The sequence below is a fragment of the Cimex lectularius genome, unplaced genomic scaffold (assembly GCF_000648675.2).
Source record: "Cimex lectularius strain Harlan isolate CLEC.00 unplaced genomic scaffold, Clec_2.1 scaffold188, whole genome shotgun sequence".
Classification (NCBI taxonomy): Eukaryota; Metazoa; Arthropoda; class Insecta; order Hemiptera; family Cimicidae; genus Cimex; species Cimex lectularius.
The window spans coordinates 147,874-157,895 of record NW_019392882.1 but is presented as its reverse complement, the minus strand read 5'-3'; the positions used below and the strand labels follow the sequence as shown (position 1 = coordinate 157,895).

Here is a 10,022-nt window from a genome sequence, read left to right as displayed (position 1 = left end):
CGAGAAATGTGTAACATTGCGTTGTCGCGCTTTGGAACAAGAGAACAACTCATACATTCAAAAGCTGAGGTAGTAGAGTCTCAAATACTTTAACTACAAATTAAAACCAATTCCAGTAAATTATTACTTCAACATTTCAAGCCTACAAAAAGTACAGTTTTGGCAAACGGTTTTGACCATGACACAAGAAAATCTGGCAATGTTTCATAATGAATTGTGTACTATTATTGTCAGTGTTTGTAAGAGTTGTTGATGTTTAAACTATTGATAAATTCGATTTTATTGTAGCAGTCAACGTTTTTATGAATTTTATTTAAGTTCAATTTTGTTTGTTTTTATTTTCATTTGTAACGCAGAATATAATTCAAAAATGAATCACAAATATTTTTATAAAATATTACAGACTCATCAGTGAGTCCCTCTCCACGGAAATCTTTAGTAAAAGGCGAAAGATTTATTCGTTATGAAGGGAGACCAGATCTCCGTGGACCCATTAGTAAACAAAATAAAACAACAATTAAAAGGGATCGACACAGTTGGGATGAAGGTCGTGTTGGTCTGGGTTCCCGGCCACATAGGGATAGCCGGGAACGAAGAAGTAGACAGGTCTGCCAACGAAGCAGCCAGATGACCTTACGACGATTCCTAACCTATACGCCCAGCGGATCTGAAGTTATTAATTTCAAATATGATAAAAGAAGAATGGAAAAACAGCTGGGCTCGGAAAAATATAAATAACCCTGCCAAACTGTGGCAGGTTAAGAAAGACGTCGGTCCCTGATTCACGGAAAATGGGTCAAAAAGGGATAAGGTCATACTGACAAGACTACGCATAGGTCATACAAGAATTACGCACGGGCACCTTCTAGCAGGAAAGCGACCGCATAAGAGCCCATTATGCAAGGATAGAGTAACAGTCGAGCACCTTTTCAATCGTAGAAGGCTCAACGTTTATAGGCAATATTTTGGAATATCATCGGACCTGTGCGTAGTCTTGGGGCACGGCAGCGGACTCAAATCGCTGTACCGGTACTTCACGGCTATAGGGACTTTCAAATGTATATAGTTTATGTGTGTTTTTGCTTTGCTTGAGTTGTGTTTATGTTAATATATTATGATGAATGTAATTTATTAGCGTGAAAGGAAGGAGTTATTTACCCCGCCCCGAGGCATATCGAGTACTCTCTGCGGTGAGTATGTGACGTCTGGAGAGTACAAGTAAGTTATCAGAGCGAATGGAGTGGGTTCAAACCCTGCCCGGAGGAATATCGAGTACTCTGGGAGAGTGAATGTGACCAGACTTCTATGTTTGTGGCGATATATATGTTATGAATTGTATGTTGTGTATCTATTCTTAAATTGACATTAAATTGACCTGAGGTACTAACAAGAGGCTAGCATTTTAAAATACAAGTAAAAGCAGAGAGTCAGTAACCAGATCGAGATGCTCAAATGGCTGCAATTCAATACAAAAACGCGAGAAAGACAGGAAAGAGAAAGAATACACGAGGGCCGGCGATGTGTGTGTGTGTGTGTGTGTGTGTGTGTGTGTGTGTATATATGTGTGTGTATATATGTGTGTTGTGTTATATATATATATATATATATATATATAAGATATTACAATGTATGTAATTTAAAAAGGAAATATTATTTATTTAGCATTTTACTTATTATTTATTATAGCTTAATCGTGTCAAAAAATAACTATTAGCATAATACTTAAATTTATTTATGACTTCGTTGAAAATTTAAAATTATGAAATACTCCTTGTGGTCTGCGGGGAAACGGACCTGTAATTTGGTCGTTACCGATCATGTTCAGCCTTCGCTTGGTCTGTGTATCAAAGGCGTTTTGTAACTTTCAGTACAGGGAAAAAGAGAGATACCAAAGTCTAAGAGATAAAATACAAGGCTAGAAAATATTCGTAAACATCGCCCCACAGAACCCAAAAGGGAATGTTACCTTATATATTTTGATTAATTATCGTAATATTTATTAATGCGTTACACATATAGGGGGCCGCGGTAGCCGAGTGGTTAAGGCGTCAGACTCTCGGCTATTAGATCCCGCGGTCGTAGGTTCGATCCCCACCGTCGCCTCTGGACTTTTTCTGACGCCTAAGGGGACCGGTGGCCGCAATTGAAAGAAATTGACACGGCACTCATCAATGGAAGGGACGGGATCGGATCTCAGCGACCCTGAATTTGGTCCCAACCCCCTTCAAAAATGAGTTTCTTCGATGGAAGAACACCGGTACAACGGGGGCTCAAGTTCACATTTGTGTTGCGAGCCCTCCCCCAAAATATGGAGCCGGGGATAAAGTACAATAAGCTGTACAGCTCAGCTGCAGTACTCAGGAGGGAACTCCTCCAGTCCCTGGTATCCATTGAAAAAAAAAAAAAAAAATGCGTTACACACATCAAAAAACAGATATAGTATTTTGTTGTTTATTTCAAACTAATATATTTTATAGTTATATTGATTACAACTTACTTATTGTAATGTAAACCAAATTAAACGAGATTAGAAATTCATGACTTCAGTACAAATAGGTTTGAAAGAAAATTCACCAAAATTCCAGAAAATTATTTAGTGATAGATTGACTTGTTTTGGCCTTGCCTATTTAGGCATATAGCCAAGATTAACATTTAACTAAGAATTTATTTAACTAGTTTATCTCTTAATAACGCTTATTACCTTCTTTGGCTTGGGCGAGGGCCTCAAATGTCCTAGGTATCGATTGAATAAGTGACCGGATTCGCCCTGTGAAACAGAACCCCATTCTTCAACAAGATCGTTTTGGAGCTGTTCAAAGCTTGTTGGAGGCGGCAAATGTCCAATCCGTCTCTTTATCATGACCCTTAAATGTTCTGAAGGATTCATGTCAGGATACTGGCCAATTCATTATGATAATCCTTACTTCCTCCTAGTAATGGGTAACACGAGCTACATGAGTTCGAGCATTATCATGTTTTAACACGAAGTTGTCCCCAATAAATGGAGTGAATAGGACCATAACTTCTAAAAGATCTCCCTCAATGTAACTTAGTGCAATCCATTCTGCATTATAATCAGTTCGATACGTGCACGGATGCTGATTCCACGCCATGACTGTCTTTTAAACGCATGGCACATGAAGCAAAGCATTCTCCGACGTCTTCTTTATACACGGTCCCGCCGTCTAATTGCCACAAATCAAACCTGCACTCAGATGTGAATCGAACAGTCCCCCATTGTTCACTTGTCCAAGAGAGATGTTGATTTGCCAATAGTTAACTCCCTTCGATTCCTCTCCAGTAGTAGAGAATGCTGGACATCTAGAGATAGGCAATTTTCACTAAGTCTTCTGATAACTGTTTTAAAGCTCACTATTGCATTACGGACCGTTTGGATTTGGCTATTCAAAGAAGACAAATGACGTTTCTGTAGTACGGCAAGAACAGGAAAATGATCGTTCAAACCACTACTTCTCTTCTCTTCGATCGAAACTTCCGATGGCCCTAAGCCGCTGTATACCAACCTAGTATACATCGGTGTATACATCAGGACTTGGGTATTGATCAAAGCATCTACCCGGACTAGATCTTTTTGACATAAAACCATGCTTTTCAGATTAAAAAATATTAATTTTTCCTCATATTCTTTGTTTCATCAAAGAAAAAACTTAACTCCTTCGGCAAGTCTAAAAAGTGTAAAAGGATTAGTACCACTATAAAGGTAAACAAGTTATTTTTTATTCGTTTTGAATCAACTATTAACGTTTATGTCTAGTTATTATGGAAAATATATATTTTTTATGTATAATTTCCTTTCATTGACTGAAACAATGACAAAGATCTTTTGATGGATGGAGAGACGTAATGTGGATAGCGAAATAACAAAACTCGTCTAACATACCCAAGGAGCATAAGCAAACCAAAATAATGAAATCATCGGTAATGACCAAATTAAATTGAAATTGAATTCAAACAAATAAAGTAATATTTGTTTGATTTAGGTCAAAAGAGAAGTATGTATATTAAAGCATTTCAACAACTGTGCACTAAAATTATCATCCAACTTCATCGTCCCTAAATCATGTTTAAAACAAAACGGTATGATTTGCAATGAAAAATATTCAAGAGCATATACAATATAAGCTAAAATTGAACAGTATGCAAACATCGTCGACCTCATAAAATTTGCAGTTAATCTTTCATCTGCATGTATACATTTCAAAATTCTCCTCCCATTTGATCAGACAAATATGCGCTATCGCATATTCACGAGTTTTGAATTTAAAAATAAAGATCGGCTTCAAACTCGTGTAATAACACGTTTTTATTTTCCAAAAAAGATTTCATAAATTTACCATCGAAAAAAAGTTTGTGTTGTGTTTTAAATATTAATGTAAAATGTAAAAGTGATTTTTTTTTTTTTGAGATTCTATGATATATATTTTTTGAGATGATATGATATAAAACCCGTAAAAGTTACACTTGGCATTATTTTTTATCAATTTATCAGCCAGATTTGTGGCATTCACCAATGGTTTGATTAATTTCAACTAACAAAAAATAGCTTTCCAGCTATGGTTTTTCAACTGCCTTGCATTTATTCTTTACAATAAAATAAAGATTGTTATATAATCAATAATGTGTGGTGATTAGTGACCGTTAATCGATAATTATTCAGAAATCGTGAGATGCGGTCTGGTGTGATGTAGGTTTCAGAAAAACATTTTCTTTATCGTGCCAACGTTTCGATCTTTTATTGAGATCATCTTCAGGGCCTGGGATTTACAAACAATGTTTACATTTAACAAATACATTTAGGATGTGGAAAAGTGAATTTATACAATGCAAAATATATTTTATATTCAAACAAAGTATTTCTACTCACTCAAAGTGTTTGTCTTCTGTGTAATTGTGCCATCCTTGCGTGTCGTGTTGAGAGTGCCAGTGAGATTTTGCTGTTTTATGTTTATATATGTTTGGTTTTGAAGGGGTGGGGAAGGAAGTCGGTATAGAAAATACATTTTTGTATAAGGCGTCGTCTTCTTTGAGGTGAAAAGAGCCGACGAAGGGACAAAATGTGTTGGTAATGGTTCGGCCAGATTATCCTTTCAGGATTATATAGAAAAGGATAAATAGGAAAAGGAAAGCTAAATTGTTGGACAATTAGACTATGTGAAAAATATTTGATGTGTGGAATGTAATGTGATGATATATGTATGTTATCTGTGTTGAATTTGATTAATGATATTGGCGTAGCTGCGACTGAGTTTACATGTAGCCGTTCTGTAATTGATGCTGTGTTTATCTCTGTTGATATAAACCGTTTCTAAGAAATTACGTTTATGTAATATTTTTGGATTTTTGAAGTCGAAATTGTGTTGGTGTTCATCAGATCACCTTCTTTTGTGTTATATCTATCATATTGGTCTGACCCAGTCTCTCTCAGACCAAGTTGATAAGTAACTATCAAGCAATAAAAACTGTATGTTGGCCATGCACGTCATAAGTTAATAATAAAATGGCAATACCTTAACTAAATCTTGGGTTAAATTATGAAGGCAACACATGCAATAATGAATTTCTTGCAATGTTTTCGATTGAGCCTGACACTTAGGTTTGCTTTGGAAACTAAAGAACATCTTCCCTCTAGTGTATTATATCATACTGAAATTATATCTAACAGATCTATTTGCCGAATTCATCAGGTAACTTGCTTTTCATCTAACTTGAGCCAGGTGTTACTCAAGGAAGCATTACCGGCCTATTTATTTTTTCAATATACTTTGCAAACATTTCAACACATGCCTTCATGATGGTACAGCGATTCCTACAGGAAATTTGAACTCCTCCATAAATACTCAACACGTACACCACCGGAGTGATGGATTTGATTCATTGATTAATGAATTGGCGGCATGGTTCACAAAAAGAACAATGAAAATGAATCTAACTAAAAGCTTACAGATAAATTTTACCTTGTTTAAAAGTATATGTCTCCCAGAAAGCATACAAATAACCTTATTGCTGATATTTTGCGTTCTCCTGGATTTTTCTGAACGAACGGACTGACTTGGAGACAAAATACAATACCGAGACAAAAGATAAACTGACGTTATAAATTGCTAAAAAAGATTAGTCTACTCATGCTGGAAATACATTAAAAAGTAACTTTTAATTGACAAGACTATGATAAAACCTATCTGGCGTACGTTTGTGAAGAGCGGGACTCAACCAAGGATTTTAATTCCCAACGCCTCCAATTTATTCAATCGAAAAATCTCCGTCACATTCGAAATTATTGTTTTTACGTTTCAAATTCTACTATTCTTAACGCCCTTGACATCCAGTTTGTACATGACCTAATAACACCGTCATAAAAAAATCGCAATAATCTTCTCGTACAACAACTAACAATTTCAACCCTAAATCCTCCAAAAACGATTGAATCAAAAGTAGCCAGAGACATTCTCAGTGAAAACTAATGGCGTGTGTTCATTGTGGAGGAGTGTTGTCATTAGGTAACTTCTCCTACAAGTGACTCAAACATCACCAGTGTGGGTAGGCAGACCAAAATGATCGGTAATCAAATTCGTGCATCAGTTGGAGCTTAGCCCTGCAATGTCTCCATACAATATTACAATGAATTCATTTGTAGATTGTATCTGATCGAATTAGTACGCCTAATCTCACTGAATGTATGATCAGAGTGTTTGACATTTCACAACATCCATTGTTGTCGGCGGGGTATCTGTAAACAAGATATATTACAATCGCCCACGTGTTGTAATAAGAAACGAAAAGATTATGGAATACGCAGAGTGCCAACCGTGAGGGTGGAAACTACACATCCGATAACAACCTATTAAGTTGAAAAGCATTTGCTTGCCTCAATCAATCAGAAAATCATTGACATTAGCATTTAGGAATATTCATCGTAATAAAGATATATCAAAGTAAAATAATAACAAGATTTAGAGGGAGAAAAATGTTTTATTTTTTCATCAAATATTTAAAAATATAGACGAACATGAACATAACAATTTGGATTGCCATTATCCCGGCTATTCTACTGATATTTTACGGTGTTAATATGCAAATGCCCCTCCTCCCACAGAAAGTAGATGTAATCTTATACAAATAGGCACAGACACACAAACGTTTTAACTTTTAACCTCTTGTATGAAATAGACTTAAGGAAAATTAAATAGTGTTTTACAGTACCAGCAAGAAGGAGACACCGTCGTGCAAAACGCATGGCATATTCCAAAATTTGGGTGTATTCGTAAAGAACCAAACTTAAAAAATTGTTAGCAGTATGCCTCGTAGGAAGTGAATTTAAGGCAGTGTACCTTGGAAAAAATAATTATTAGATCTGATTAATACCCATTCGTAATAGTCAAAATTGGTAAGGATTAAGTAAATTCGTTAAAGTGAATTTTTTAAATTACGGAAATTTTTTAACTGCAGAATTTATTTATTAGTTTAGCGATTATTGTACTATTATTTATTATTATTCAGAAATCGTGAGATGCGGTCTGGTGTGATGTAGGTTTCAGAAGGTTAAAACAACATATCTATGATTGCAAAAAACCCAAGCAAAATCCTACAGCACTCGCTACCCACCATTTTGAACACCAACACAATTTTTATTTCAAAAATCCAAAAATATTACACGCAGAACAAAACAAACATAAACGTAATTTCTTCGAAATGGTTTATATCAACAGAGATAAACACAGCGTCAATTACAGAACAGATACATGTAAACTCAGTCGCAGCTACGCCAATATCATTAATCAAATTCAATAACGATAACATACATATATCATCATCATCACACAAAACATATAATATAACATATAGAGAATTCATCACATTCCACACATCAAACGTTTCTACATAGTCTAATTCTTCAACAATTTGGCTTTTTTCCCCTAATTATTCCCGTCTGCAATCAGGCCGAACCATTACCATTTTTCCCATTGTCGGATCCTTTCACATCAAAGAAGCCGACTACTCATATAAAAATGTCTTTCTACCCCGATTTCCTTCCCCACGTTTTCAAAATCCAAGGTATATATACATCTACAAAGAAAACAAACACTTTGAGTGAATACAAATATTTTGATTGAATTTAAAATTTCTAGCATTGTATAAATTCATTTTTTTCCTTCTTCTTATTTTTTTTCATATCCTACATGTAGTTGTAAAATTTAAACAATGTTTATAAATCCCAGGCCTTGAAGATGATCACAAAGATTGAAACGTTGGCACGATAAAGAAAATGTTTTTCTAAAACCTACGTCACATCAGACCGCATCTCACCATCTCCAAATAAACAATGCATAACCTTATTATTTCTTCAGTGACAGATATGATAGAATCTTGAAGTAGAAAATTTCATAAACGCCTTTTATTGTACAATTCCATTAATCCTTAACTCACTGCTTATCCAATTGATCCAAAACAAAAACAACACACAAAAAAACTGGTGTAAGAGGCTTGAGACTTGTTTGGCAGAGACAGACGGACTACAGGAACGACTACAGGGTCATAATTTACTCGCTCTCTTGTGACACATCGATTCTTTTATTTTGTTCAACATTTTACAATTATAATTGCTGTTAACAATAAAGAACATTCGGGAGAACTAGGACCGATGCAAAATGTAGAAAAACTACTAAAACGTCACGGTAATAGCCCATTCACAGGTTCCCCTGTTGTAAGTTTTTTGCTTGTGTAAAGCCCATCATGATTGTGATCGTTGAAACGTAATAGAGCGATCTGTAAAACGCTGCTGTAATTCTACAACAATAAAGATCAAGTTAACACAAGTCGGATCGAATGACTAAAGCGATGTTTGTTCAGTAAACGTTGGGTTTTTTACTCCCATCCCTTCGAACAACTTGTACACCTTGTACAAGGAATCCACCCCTTTGCCCGTTGACAATGCCGTTTATTTTTTTGCTCATCCTCAGGACAATGGGCTGGAGACTTTTCTCACAATGCTCGGCCCGTCCCCAAACCCTCGCCCACAAGTGCCGCCTCTTGATAACATAGTTTTCAGCATGTGAATATAAGACTCGACACCGATTATAGATCCTTTTTATACTATTGACCTATTTAAATTGTTAACAAGTTGCTCAACTGTCCATTACAGTTCTGCCTACAAAATAAACAATAATAGCCAATAATAATTAAATTTAATTAAATTCAAACGAGGTATTCATTAACTATTTTGATAAATATTGACTTAGCTTAAATAAAAATTGATTTATAAATAATCATTAAATAGATATAATTGCATATTCCCCCTTCTTGATTAATAACGACGCAAGCATGGAGTCAGTAAGTTCTGCCACAACTTGATAATCGGTAAACTTAAAGAGAAGGTCCTTATGCAACTACCTGCGTGAGAATTTCGATTGGAAGTCATTTGATTTGAGTGCCTGTTAAGCCTTTTTAATGACTTCTAAAACCTGTGTAATGTCCGGTTCGTGTTGTTGAGAGGCGTCGAACTATTCGACTTATTTAAAACTTGCAATTTGTGAAGTATCTCTCTCAATTCATAAGAGTGATAATTAATTTACTGATTGATTGAAAAATATGATAAAATTTCATAGATTTATTAAATATATACGCATGTACACAGTTCGGCAATCACTTCTCGTAGTCCACCGGCAATTCCAGCTTTTGTAATTACCTTCAGACCTCGAGAACCACCCATCCCTGCTGATGGTAGTCCGAGGGTCAGACGTCGCTGTTACCCCGAGATTGTAATCCAGGGGCTATCGACAGCTAGGTCAGCCTTAATTCATTCAGTTCTTAAATCCATTCACACTTTCACTCTTAAATACATTCTTACTTATAGAGCGTTCACTCTGTTAGGGTGGCGGAGGACTCGATATTCGTCCCTTTACGCATATTATGTAACTAACCTAATGAAGGTCAATGGGGTACGGAATATTCCTGCCATTAGCCAGCTCACACTACTCATTCACACCAATAAATACATTTATTC

General features: G+C 35.6%; 1 non-coding gene across 1 annotated transcript; it reads right to left on the bottom strand.

The window, feature by feature from the left end:
- Positions 1–367: 367 nt before the first annotated feature.
- On the bottom strand, positions 368–483 carry LOC112127696. The gene has a single exon (XR_002910690.1). It is a non-coding gene; the product is annotated as a U5 spliceosomal RNA (small nuclear RNA).
- Between the last annotated feature and the right edge of the window lie 9,539 nt (positions 484–10,022).